Raw genomic sequence first — 14,847 nt, forward strand, 5'->3', positions numbered from 1 at the left:
ACTATGAAACTAATTTATGGCTTTCATATGAAAGCTATAAGCCAGTTATAACCTAAGAATATGGGGAAGGGGGAGAAGGAAGGAAGGGAAAGAGGAGGATGGGCGGAGGGAGGGAGATTGGTGGGATTCACACCTACGGTGCATCTTACAAGGGTACATGTGAAACTTACTAAATGTAGAATATAAATGTCTTAACACAATAAAAAGAAAAAAGAAAAAGAAAACTTCAGCAACTTTATCAAGAGCCAATGCAGTTTTAAATAATAGCACAGTCCTCCCTTTTCAAGAAGAACAGTAAACTTCCTCTTTTTCATGTAGCATGGTAGTCCAGAAGGCTATGTATATTATGTGCAGAAGGAGACCCTTGGAAAGAGTTCTGCAGGATTTGTAGACAATACCATTATGAAGAAAGGAAGTCGAGTCAGCAATACGATGGGTTTGGGTTGTTCCCGGTCTAGAAAGCAGCGATCTTGGTCTCACTGAGACCAAGAATAATGAACCAGCCCGTTCTTCCTAGGGACCATGGGCAGAGTTTAACCTCCTGATGCTAATCAGTTTATCAATCACAGATCTGTGAAAAGAACATTCGACTTCTTACAAATATTTAATATGCTATACAGAATGGGGAGGAAAAGAAAATATAGAAACAAGTACTACAGGGCAAACTCCATGATCTTTTTATGAACAAGCACTTCTTATTTTCTGTTGAGAAGAGTCGGCAGAGTTGATTTCTTACATCCTGATACTGCCAAGGTTTAAGATTCCATGGACACTGATCTGTGCAAATATCTTAATTCTGCTTTAAGCCTGAGAACGTAGAGTGAAAATGTAACGGTGAGAGAATTTAGGCTGCTCGTTCTGCCCTTCACTTGGCCATAAAATTGCCTTTGTGATCTTCAGTCAGTCCCTTCACTTCAGGGGAGTCAAGTGTTCTCCCCTCTAGAAGTCTTTAGGTGAAATCGTGTCTACATAACTTTAAAAATCAATGCCTTAATGCCCATGCATGTGCCCATAGCTTTGATGAGTGGACTTACCAGAATAATAATACAATGATTATTTTATTTGGGGGAGCACAATTGATTAAATAAAAACCCTTTAAAACAGTGATTTGGGGGATCCATCTTATAAAAATTAAAATACGAGATTAATTCAACATGATCTTACCTATAAGGCAGACTCTAAAATGGAAATGAGAACACAGTTTAAGAAACCCTAAATAAATTTGACATTTCTGGGTGAGTTTCATGGAATGAAGTTCATTGTTTACTCTTTATGCTATTTAATTCCTGTGTAATAGAGGCATTTGTGCCTTAACTTTCTAGGAGAGCCAGGAAAGCATCACATAAAAATCAAAGCCCTAATGTCTCTGACCCTCCTGTAGGCAACTAAAGCTTGGCTTTCACTTCCACCTTAAGTCTGGGAACTTTTTTCACAGGTGAGAAAGATATTGGCCAACAGACGTCTGAATAGATTTTCCTCCTCCATTCTCAGATGATTTGTGGAGAAATACCTGTCTGCCTTTTCTGTTCAAGTGTGATGTGCAGAAGTCAGCTGTGGACAGGACGGACGACTGTTGCCCTCCACAAGGAGCAAACAATCTCCTTAAATCCTGTTCTGGAAAATGGCTTCAGATTCTGCCTCTATTTCTCAATGATAACGAGTTTTGTGCCTTATCTTCTCTCCTTTTATTCCTGCAATATTTTCATTTCATGTTTTTACTCTCTTAATGCCTGAGCAATTTGAAACTCTCATATTTCCACAATTCCCCAGTCTCATTCCTAAAGCATTGTGATTCCCTTTCAGCTTTTCACAGGCACGTGTCCTGGGAAAGACAGCAAGTCCTCCCCGTCAATCCAATTTGTGATAAGGATTTCCCCAGGTGCATCCATTCCATGGGCCCCGTGATGCTTCGTGCCTGGTTGGCATCCTTTGGGGAAGCATTTGTATTGCTTTTTCATCTCAGAAAAGATACTCTAGTCACAAACCAGTCATCTGCCTGTTAAGCTGTATTTAGAACAAATCACTCCAAAGGAAAACAACGATGACAACAACAAAAGAGCTACGCTTATTTCTTTCTAGACTTTTAACAAAATGTTTGATGTTGTGGAGATTTCCAAACAATTAATGTGAAATTGGGGACTGTTGTTCATGTGATTTATTTACCATAGATAGAGAACTCAGCTGGAGTGTTGCTGTCAATGATTTCTTCCAATGCAATTTTAGCAGAGAGTTGGAAAATTAGTAAACTCTTTCCTGAGAGGAAGTACATTTTCAAAGGATAAAAGTTAACAGGGTCATAGTACTTAAAACCACAAGCTACAGGACAGTCTAACCCACCCCACCAAAGGGTGCATCGTGCTGTGAACACTTGATTTCATGTGCACTATTGGCTGGCTATTCAAAGGAAGGGGAGGGATCTCTCTTGCATATTAAGAAATATCCTAGTACTTTTCATGGCATCCCACGCCATAGATCAAGGGCCATAGATCAAGGGCACACACTATGGACACATGTGCGCAGACATGATACAATAGAAAGAATATTTAATGGGCAGCATATTTTTTTTTTTTAAAGTAAGATCCTAGAACTGGAAAATCCAAAACTCTCATAAACTTTACACATCCAAAATAGAATACTCAAAAGGAACCTGACCTGTTTCTTTTGAATAGTTTTTCAGACACTCAGTTGAGGATCTGCGAGAGGTCAGCCAGGTTTCCATTCTACAGGGTCGTGCAAAAAGAGATCAGAAATTAAAAAAAGGAGCACTGGTACTGTACAGAATAGTAAAAATGAAATAGAGAAGGTGTGAAGTTAGATGCTTGATTTACGTGTGGAAAACTAGCGCCAAGAATATTGTTATGGGCCTGGCTCCTAGAAGCAAGATTTGTTAGCAGAAACTGTCTCTAAATATTTATGCTCAGCTAAATAATTGCTAAATAATTCCAGTTCTCAGCTAGAAATCTAGGATCAAGGCTAGCCTAAATCAGTAGATCTGTGTGATAGTATATTACTATTTTATCCAGTGGTACTCTCGCTCAATGATACTTTCAACTTTCCACATATAATTGATAGACTTTTATAAAAGCCTTTTCATGGCTCCACATAGGAAGGCTTCTTTTGGAAATATTTCCCTAAAATAAACAAAGCACTTCAAACGGCCCATTCAGTGCATTTGTTTTAAGATTATTAAAGAAATACAGAGTTTTGGCTTTCACACGTTGGGCTAACACAGATTCTTTCATTTGCTGGTTCTTGAATGTGCAGTGGGGTGTTGACAGTGAGGGTGACAAAGGAATGTTTCTTCATCACCTTGGACTTTACCTTCCTGAGAATCAGCATATGTTTCTAACATTATTTTTATGGCCCTGACTGGTGCTTAGTGAACCCAAGATTAAAAGCAGGACTTCAGTCTGCAGAGACTTTAGAAGAAAATATTTTGTATGAACCAAGAGACAAAGAGGAAGCTTTATCATTTAATTTGCCAGAGAAGCATCTGTAAAATTCCCACATTCCTCTCCTATCAGAATAGGGTTGAGAGGTTATTGACAAAAATTAAAAATATTAAATTTAAAAAGAGTTCGTTGAAATGAAAGCCTATCCTTTTACTTTTCTTTTTTATTTTTTACCTCTTGGACTCCATAAAAAATGTTTCAAACGCTATAAAGGGGTTCTAGAGTCTAGAGTGGACTCTGCCATAAACAAACTCTGTGATAAATCACTTCCCCTCTTTGCCCTTCAGTTTTCTCATCTGTGAACCGAAGATGGGGTGTAGTATCTGGTGAGTGTTTCCAGTTGACCTCTGACTTTTGAAAAACATGTTACAAAACCAACATGTTTCAAAAACATGTTACAGAAACCAAGAGAATAACAGAGAGGCAGAAACTGATGAAAGAAACGATTTCAGTTGTAGCTTTGGGGGAGTTAACTAAACGTTTGATTTTCATGGTAGTGGGGAAGAAACTTTGTGGCCATTTTTTGCTAGTGCTCCCTGACTACATCATCCGGAGCTGCAGAAAAACAATGTATTGATGTTACCAAAAGACATTTGAAGCAAGGGTAAAGAAAGAAATCATTTAGCTAGAACTAATAGGTATGTATGGTTTCCTGTGTTGTTTTGTTTGTTTTTTATAAGACAAAGAAATGGAGAGGTTTTTCTCTCCATACCAGACAGAGATAGAGAGTTGGAGCTTTGCAATCTAATGCAGATCTATTTTGTCCACTAATGCAAAAATAACATCATGTGCATTAAGAAAGCTCTGGATCTGTTTAAATCAATTACAGTTAATGTATTTTAATATCTGAGCTTTTTCGTTATCGATATAACTCTGCGATGTTTTCTTCTCAGAGTCCAAGGTGATGAAAAATAGACTCATTTACTCTATTACATCTTATAACTGTGGCTTCCAGAATTTTTTTTTTTTCCTTTAGTTGTGAAGCCACAAGACCGTATGTGGCTCTAAAGCTGCTGTTGGTTTTCATACCACAATACTCAAGGGCATTTCTCTCCTTCAGGCTGCTATTGTTTCCAATCCGGAGATAAATGCACACTTGATAAAACTATTTTAATCATGCTAATATTAACACTTTGGTAGAATACGTTACCTGCCAGTAATAGCCGTAAAGAGTTTGTTGAGATTTTGTCATCTCATACATTTTAATAGAATATTAGGTTTGTAATTAACAAGAAAAATACAGCAGCTCCACTTCTCACTTGCTCAATATTCTCACAATGACTACCAGTGGAATGTTTGCTGTTTTGTATCCTTTGCAGGCCAATCAATATTTTGGTGAATGGAGAAGTCTGAAGCACAGAAATGTAGTGTAAACAAATGAGAAACATTAAAAGTATGCTAAATATTATAGCCAGTTGATTATGTAAATTTAAACAGTGTAGGGGAAAGGAATTGCTTATTAAATTAGTCTGCTTTTAGTTCACTCTGGCATTGTATATTATACACCGTAGCCAGATATTTCATAAATAGACTCCTTTTACAAGCTGGAGGTTTTGGGAATGCCAGCTGATTAATGAAATGGTGTATGGGCTCAGAGTCCATGATGGAAAGAACTTGTCTTGTGATTGTTTCCATTGTACAGCTCAGGACTTCTGTGGAGTGCAAACAATGGAGAGGGGAGATGGAGAGGGATAGAATGAATGAGGATAACAAGAGGACTCTGATGGGCAGTTCATACCAATATCACCACCTGTTACATCAGTCTGTGTATTGGTTGATTTTTAGCTATGTCCCATTACTGATATTCATAGAGGCAACAGGCTAAAATTTTCTATTAAGAATTTACTGATTAAATTCCATCCGCGGTAGTTTTGATTAGCCAATTGCAGGGGTACCTACACGTTTGTGACTCAACAGTTTGGGAATACCTAAAGAAATCTCAATTACAGTGGCAGAGTGACCTGGGAGACATCTCATAATGGGTCAGAAACTCACTTGCAATCTAGGAAGGAGATACCTGATCTGGCATAATGGATCCTAGTTAAGAACAGATCGTGTAAAAAGCAAAAAGCGCAAAGTTATCATTTATGCGCCTCAAAAGACAAGAAGAATATACTCTATTAGGCTATTGGGGAAATCCGTCTTCCGGGTGGGTAAGTCCTGATCTTGAAGACTTGTCTACCCAAATCTGATGCTCTTAAATCTGCCCATTTCATTTCTCAATTTCTCTCATTTCCTAGTAGCTCTGATTTGCATTTAGGGCTTTGTCCTCTGCTTCTTTTCTCCTTAGAAGTCTTATCACCCAGTGACCTGGTTCCTTTAGCTTCTATCCTCTCCTGCTCCTCTTTCTAGAAAAACAGAAATTTATTTTCTTTTCCAAAATCCTGGTTCCATGTAGCCCTTGAGGTCCTCTGTTCGTGGCTTACATGGGCCCTTCCTCCTGGATCTTCTCTTCCTTAGCATAATCCCCACCTCCATCTGCCTACAGCCTAATTCCAGTTAGTTCACACTACATAGGGACCGTCCTTTGTTCCACCTCCACTCTTGTATCACTGGTATCTATTTCTCCTGACTTAAGTACTCAAACTCTGGAGAGAGTACCCCCCTCACTGCTCACGCATATACAGAGCCCATGCATTCTGATTGGGGTGCCTGTCTTTCGTGGAAACATTTAGGCTGAAGGTTCTCAGTGACATTTTCGTGAAGAAACACAGCAGCCTTCTCCTAGCTTGACTCTCCTTTCATCATTTTGCATCACATGAGTCTACGAATCACTTTCCACTCACAAAATTCTCCCCTCCTTTGACATCTTAATACCATGCACCTCTCATTCTTCAGCCTCTGATTGAAAGCTCTGGTTCCTGTTTTCAATGTTTCCTTTGCTTTGTCTCCTCAAAAGTACTTTCTATGTATACAGGCTTCATATATATTAATATTATCCAGAACCTTAATGGGTAAAATATGTGATAATTGTCATTTTAGAGATGAAGAGGCACAGGATGACAGAGTTTAAATCACTTGCTCAAAGTCACATACCTCATACTCAAGATGGAGCCAAGATTTAATGCCAGGTCTAACTGTGAAATGCTTTGGGCCGTACCGTCTTCAGCTAATGACTTCAGAGGACTCTGAAATGTTTCTTCTCAGAACCCAAGGGGATGAAAACTGGATTCATGCTATTGCGTCTTAATAACTACAGCTTCAAGGTTTTTATTTCATTCTAGTTTTTAAATTGCTCATGAAGCCACAAGCAATATATCCTGGAACTCCCTCACCTTCCAAGCCAGCCACTTGATCCACAAATCTGTCCGCATCTGCTTTTCTTTCCAGTACAACCGAAGACTGGCCCCTTCCCTTCATGCTCCGCATCTCTCTGCATGCCTTTCCATGGTCGTTTTCCTCTCTCTTTCCCTGGACCGTCATTCCTCCCCACGCTACTGCAGCAGCTTCCTAAACATGCAGGCATGTTCTGCTCTTCCCCATTCTGAAGGAATCCCTCTCCTGAGACCCTGTGCCACTGCAACTTCTGCCCCATTTCTGGAGAAATTCTGCACTCATCTGTCTCCATCTTTCCACCTCTTATTTACATTTGGACTTAAATGATGTTCTTTCTTGGTCTCCACTACTCAACTGAAATGCCTCTTGACAAGGTTTTTACACACTTCCTGGAGCTGGCTGCAGTGAAACTTTCCTGTCCTCATCCTGCTCTCCCGCGGCTTTCCCACTCCCTAATTCGCTTCCGAGTTGCCCTGCTCTTCTGGTTTTCCTCCTCCCTCCCCGGCTGCTCCCTCTCAGTCCCCTTATGGCTCCTCTTCCTCTACCCGACTGAAATGTCCAAATGTGCCAGGGCTTGCTCTTTGGCCCTGTCTGATTTCCTCTCTCCCTAGTCATCATTGAGGGCTTCACACAATCCTGTTGGTTTAAATACTATCTATTTGATAATCAATCTCAAATTGAATTTTTCTTTAGCCTCTGGATTTATGTATCCAATTCTCTATTGTTCAACATCCTGATTCAGATGTTAGACTGGCATTTTAAATTTAACAAAGACAATGCATCATCAAGTTAATTTACCTCGAACTTACCCTTTAGTAGCTTTCCCTGTCTCAGAAAAATGGCACCATTATCTCAGCAGCTCAGCAGAAATTCAGAAGTTATCCTAGATGCCTCTCTTTGCCATTTCTCCTCCAAATTGTACTTCAACTCCATCCTAGGTTCCAATTCTATTGCCACAATCCTAGTTCTATTTGACTTAATATCTTACCTTTGGACAGGTATCTCACTTTTCGCTTTTGCTCCCATCCAATCTGTCCTGAAGCCTGCATTTTAAAACATTAATGATAACATATAATTTCCTTTGAATTGTTCAGTGATTTCCCATGGAATTTAGCATAAGACCCTCCTCCTCATCGTATCTGCCCCCCCCCCGCAACCCCCCACTCCATCTCTCGCAGTGCTCCTGCCGTATCAGCCTCCTTTCTTGTCCTCAAACACATCGAGGTCTTTTGTGCATCAGAGGGTATTACATGCTGGCTCTCTGCCTCGACAGCTTTTCACATAGTGGGATTCTTCAAGTCTCAGTTAAAATGCACTCTCATCAGGTCTGTCTGTACCAAACACCTTGTATAAGAAAAGGTGGTGGGTAGTGCCTGTGGCTCAAGGAGTAGGGTGCGGGCCCCATATACCGGAGGTGGCAGGTTCAAACTCAGCCCCGGCCAAAAAAAAAGAAAGAAAGAAAAACAAAGGTGGTGATCCCTGTTCCCAGTGGTCTCCATCACATCCCTGTTTATTTCCTTCAGCGTTTTTACTCACAGTCTAAATGTGTCTTATTTGTTTTTTATCTGTCTTCACTCTTCAATAATACCGTTTGAGAGAACTTTCCACAATGTTAAAAATGTTCCACTGAGGCAGGAGAATTGCGGAAGCCCAAGAGATAGAGGTTGCTGTGAGTCCTGTGACGTCATGGCACTCTACCAAAGGCAGTGAGACTCGTCTCTACCAAAAAAAAAAAGTTCCTCTGAGTTGTCTGATACAGTCACTACTAGCCACATATGATTATTGATCACTTGAAATTTGACTAGTGAGACTGAGGAACCGAAATTTTTAATCTTAATTAACTTAATATCACATGTGTCTAGGGGCTACCACAATGAGCAGGATGGTGCTCCATGAGGACAGGAATCTTTGTCTGATATTTTCACTATTGTAAATCCAATGCTTATAAAAGTACCTGAAACACAGATCATGCTGAGTAATACTTGTATAATGCATGAATGAATGTATTAATGATTTCTGGTTAGGTTGAAATTCTCAGAGAAAAAGGATTATTAATTATAGCATGCCTTGTAAGTAATACAACCTCCCTTTCAGAGATGTGTTTGGTCTGTATATGGCTTTCCTAGATTAATTAGGATTCTAAGGGAGAGACACAATATTGTAAATTAAATTTTTGACCATGTTGAAAACATGCTTGCTTCTTTTGCTGTGTTTTGTTAACCAGTGATACAATTATACTATCTATGGAGTTATCATATGCAATTAATGAATTAATCAATTTATTTAATTCACAGGCAGAAAGATATTCTGTTTTCTAGTGTTGTCTACTAATTATGCAGTAAATCAAGGCTTTGAGGAGTTTCAACAATCATTCATTTTTTATGAATTAATCTTTCTTTGGCTTTCTTCTCTAGGGGTGAACAGATAATGCAAACATAGACCCAAGGATACATGAAGTCTGAATGCTAAGAGCATGCAGAACATGTAGCTGAATGTAAAAAAAAAAGAAAATATTTGAAATTAATTTTTAAGTAGTGTACTAATGTCACTGGACACAGATGGGGTCAATCTGTACCAAGAGCAGGCAAGGCCCTGTGGTACAAGGACAGGTAAGAATTAAGGTCTTGCTTTCTTAGAAAGAGATACCAAATTAAACATGCAATAAGTAAAACAAAGGTGAATAAGAATATGCAAGTAGTAAATATAATTAAAAACAGAATTCGTGGCTAAAGTACAATTCTGCCCATTTTGATATTAACACCTGAAACTAACTATGTTATTATTATTACTACACTTGCTGTTGCTATGTTACAGTTTTTGAGAGCCTATTAAGTACCAGAAACTATAATAAATACCTCACATGTATGATTCTATTTGCTCATCAGATCAATTCTTTATGATTAGTGTTAATTTTTCCATTTTGTAGATGATGAGACAAGCTCAGTTTAGACTGACTGCTTATGAGTGATGGAGCTGCAACCTGCCCCCATCCCCCAATAAATCTGACTCCTAAGCTTGTGCTCTTAAAAAGAACAAAAAGTTTAAAGTCTGGTATTTTCTACAGCATTCAAATATAGATACGTGGGAGTTTCTAGGTGTGTGGAATATGATCCAGTTTTGAATATAACATTTAAATGAATGTGTTTCTCTTTTTCTGAGCCAATTTCAGTTAATAGTCGTGGTTTAGGTCAAATGGAAAGTGAGTCATGTACATAAATAAAGAAAATTAGGTGTGAGACAATATGGAGTGGTGAGATCTATGGCAAAATAAAAGCCATATGCATATCCAAAGACATTAAAATTCATTTAAAAATACCATTATGAATTCAACTGTGTCTATAAAAGAGATATTTTGAAGTCATCATCCCCAGTGTCTCAGGAGGTAACCATATTTGGAAATACATTTGCTGAAGATTTACGTTAAGAATAGGCCATATTGGAATATGGTGGGCTCCTAATCCAATATGGCAGGTGTACTTAGAAGAAAAAGGACACAAATAGGGACAGAGGAAGAATGCCATGTGAAGACAGAAGGTCGAACTGATGAATCCACGTATCAAAAAATGCCACGTATTGCCAATAAATGATCAGAATCTAGGAAAAGGCAAGACAAGATTCCTTACAAGTTGAAGAGGGAACATGGCCCCACCAACACTTTGATTTTGGACCTCTGGTTTCCATAATTGTAAGAGAACAAATTAATTTTTTTAATTTCAGGTTAATTTGAAGGTACAAAGAATTAGGTTAGAAGGTTTGCATTTGTTGGGTAGAGGCCCTGTTGTAGTTGTGTCCTAATCCCAGATGGTGTGCCACATACCCCCAAATTGTGTCCATTAAGTGGAAGCAGACCAACTCCCTTCTCTCCTCCCCTCTCCCTTTTCTCCCCCCTCCCACCTTGAATTGAATGATGCTTTTCTCGTATGTAGGTATGTATTAGATCGGCTACTAGCTTCATATTAGAATCAAGTACATTGGATAGTTGCTTTTCCATTCTTGTGGTACTTTACTAGGAAGGTTGTGTTTCAGTTCCATCCAGATTAATACAAAAGATGTAAGGTTTCCATCTTTTTGTAGCTGAATAGTATTCCATGGTATATGTACATATACCACAGTTTATTAATCCATTCCTGGGTTTGTGGGCATTTAGATTGTTTCCACATATTGGGCAATTGTAAATTGAGCTGTGATAAATAATATAGTGCAAATATCCTTAAGATAAAATGATTTTTTTTTCTTTCTGGTTAGACGCCTAGTAATGGGACTGCAGGATCAAATGGAAGGTCTATTTTGAGTTCTTTGAAGATTCTCCATACTCTTTCCAAAGAGGCTGTATTAGTTTGCAGTCCCACCAACAGTGTAAAAGTGTTCCCTTCTCTCCACATCCCCAGCAGAAATTATTTTATTTTTATGCCACACCCAGTTTGTGGTATTTTGCTATAGCAGCCCTAGTAAAATGATCTGAAAGGATCATCCATTGTCTAGATGAACACGTCAAATATAGTTGATTTGAACCAATTTAAATCCTGATACAATGATCTATAGGACAAATATAGTCATTGAACATGAATAAATAAAAGGAAACTAGGGCATGGTTCTGAATTTCTCTGATTTTACATAACAACTTATAGAGTATTTACTATGTTCTACATACTATCCAAGGGCTTTGTAAATATTAAATCAGTCATTCTTCATTATAATTCTATGTATTAGAAATTATTACTACCATTTTTATTTTATACAGGAGAAAAAAATTAGACACATAGAGATTAAATAACAGCCAGGATCACACAGTTAGTAAGAATCAGAGTTGAGATCACAACCAGGTGCTCTGGTGTTGGAGTCCATGTTTCTTCTGACTGCTGTGCCATGCCTAGGGCTTTTAGGATGAACATCATTTATTATGAATACCTTTAGTTCTATAATATGTATGTATGTGGTATACTTTCCATGTGAATTTTTGTGTCCCCCCAGATTCACATATTGAAACTCAATCATCAATGTAATGGAATTAGGAGGTGTGGTCTTTGCAAGGTGATTTGTGCCTAGGGAAGTTGCCCTGCCCCTTCCGCCATGTGAGGACACAGCAATAAGTCACAATCTTTGAACCTGAAAGTGGGCTCTCACCAGACATCAAATATGCCAGTGCCTTAATCTTAAATTTCCTGCCCCTAAAACTGTGAGAAATAAATTTCTGTGGTTTAAAAGCTACCCAGTTTGTGGTATTTTTACTGGACGAAGCACTGTATACTTATGAAGTCTTTTACAGAGGTTCTGATTGTTGCATTCCCTTCAATGAAGCTCAGGCTTTTGATCTGCTGCTTTGATGTGGAAAAGGAGCAGCACAGTTTGACTGACTAGTCCCTTTCTGTAATAGCCCTGACTTACAGAATGAGCTAAAGAAGAAATTATCATAGTTGCTGGCAACATGTATACCATCTGTATGTTAAAAATGTGAGGAACTAACACCTAAAAGTATTCAAGATCCTCTTGGTCTTGGGGAGCAGGTGTAGTGCTGGAGACCTGGGAATGGCAGCACAATTCACAATGGCAGAGATGGAAACAACCCAAGTGCCCACCAATATATGAATCAATTAATGAAATGTGGCATGTGTATGCCATGGAGAACTACTTTAAAAAGATGGTGATCTAGTATAATTTGTAACAACCTGAATGGAACTGGAAACTATTCTCCTAAGTGAAGAATTGTAAGGCTGGAAAAACAAACATCACAGGTGCTCAACACCAAATTGAAACTAGTTTATCGACATTTATGTGCACATACGGAAACAAAAAAGTGAAGGGAATTCAAATAGGTAGAAGTGGGGAGGAGAAGTTGGGTAAAATTGCACCTAATGACTATATCATGCCCTCTCTGGGTGAAGGGCACACTTATAAATGTAACTTAAAATATACAAAAGCAAACTATGTAACCAAAATGTGTGTACTCCATAATATTCCGAAACTTAAAAAAAAAAAAAAAAAGGAAAAAATCCTTACAGAAATAAAAATAGAGGGGTATGGGCCAGGCACAATGGCTCACATCTGTAATCCTCGCACTCTGAGGGGCAGAGGCAGGTGGATTGCTTGAGCTCAGGAATTCAAGACCAGCCTGCGCAAGCATGAGACCCCCATCTCTAGCAAAATAGAAAAACTAGCTGGATGTAATGGTGCACACCTGTAGTCCCAGCTACTCAGGAGGCTGAGTCAAGAGGATGGCTGAAGGCCAAAAGTTTGAGATTGTGGTGAGCTATGATGATGTCATGGCACTGTACCCAGGGTGATAGAGTGAGACCCTGTGTCAAAAAAAAAAAAAATAGAGGAATATAGAGTCGACATGGGATAGAGTTGAGTCAAATTTTCCCTAAATGTTTCCTTTTTTTTCAATTCACAGGCACCTTGACACACGTTTGTGAATCCCTTTCAAGGAAGGTTACACAGAAAGTGTGATAAAAACCAATCATTTAGTTGCAGACGTTGTCTTCCCTGGGTCCTAATGTCCTTTCATGGTTGATACTCTGTGAACTGACTCAGCCTGGAACGTGGTAAGGGGCTGTGGATGATGGCTCCAATTGGGCTTCTATGCACCAGATCTGGAGTGCTTTTGTCGGTCTGCTCATTAAGTAAATCAAGAAAGGCTTCAGTGTATGTCCTTATTAATTTTTAATCCTTGCAAGCTCATGTTTAATTAAAAACACCAAGAAATATCTGTGGCTCAGAGTGGACTGAAAAATTATGGTTACCTCACCTGTCTTGATACCTATTATGGCTGGCATCTGTTTTCTGGGCCAGTGTGAGATTGTGCCCTCCAAAGTCAAGGAAGTTCCCTTTGCAGTCTTTCCCATAAGTGTTGCCATCCTAGGGAGAAGAGAAGTTTCAAGGACCTTCTACCCAAAGCCTTCCTGAACAAGGAAATCTTCCAGATTTTCTAGAAGGGCATTCATTGGTAGAGAATGAGTGGGCAGAAAGTACCTGATTCAATCCACCAGCATTTCAGCCTCTATCCAGGGGTCCTCAAACTTTTTAAACAGGGGGCCAGTTCACTATCCCTCAGACCGTTGGAGGGCCAGACTATAGTTTAAAAAAAAAAACAAACTATGAACAAATTCCTATGCACACTGCACATATCTTATTTTGAAGTAAGAAAACAAAACGAGAACAAATGCAATCACACCGCCTCATGTGGCCCGTGGGCCATAGTTTGAGGACTCCTGCGTCTAGTCTTTAAATTTCCTGCTCTCCATTAATGCCTTTTAAACTTGAATATGCATCCAGAATCACCTGCATGTTTAAAACACAGTTGTGCCCCAACCCTACAGTTTTGGATTCAGGTCTGGGGTGGAGCCTGGAAGTCTTTATGTCTAAGAAATGCCCAAATTATACTGCCCCTACTGGTCTAGGAACCACAGTTTGAAGACGACTGTTCTACATTATGGGATATGATTTCTGGCCTTTCAGCTTATTTACTGAGGAAAGCAGTGGATCTGTGTTTGCATTAACCAACTGAGAAAGCTTTGAGAACTACAGCCGGCTGTCTGAACTAACACACCAAGAGCAGACATTCTGACGCACATTCATATTAAAGCATTCAGACCAATGTATTCCTTTTAATCAAGTGCCTTCAAATCTGTCTCCATAAGCCACAATTTTTTATGATAATTGTTAGCAAATTTCTGCAATTATTTTCTTTGCTCCAAATTCCTCACCCTAGTTTGTGTTGAGATCAGACTCTGGATATTCGCCTATGGTAATCACTCTGTTCAGGGTAGCTTTTATTAGTCTCCTCCTGGAAAAAAAAAAAAAAAAAAAAAGGAAAATCTCTGCTTCCTTAGACAATATGGGGCTACCTTATGAGGTAAGGTTATATTTCATGGGAGAGTTTCAGGGTCCAGGTTACTATAAAACTAAATGCTCATCAGATATCACCATTCCTATTATCAGGAGTCAGATCACTACCCAACTTTCACATAGAAGGATTTAGGTGGTTGTGAATTTAACCATCATTATAATTTAGCAACCTGTGATTCTTACTCTGGGCTTTGCTTTTGGTAATCTCATTCTTTATGTGAGACAAGAGATTTATTTTTCTCTCCTTCCTTCCTCCCTTTCTCTCTCTCTCTTT

The sequence above is a fragment of the Nycticebus coucang genome, chromosome 8 (assembly GCF_027406575.1).
Source record: "Nycticebus coucang isolate mNycCou1 chromosome 8, mNycCou1.pri, whole genome shotgun sequence".
In the NCBI taxonomy this organism is placed as follows: domain Eukaryota; kingdom Metazoa; phylum Chordata; class Mammalia; order Primates; family Lorisidae; genus Nycticebus; species Nycticebus coucang.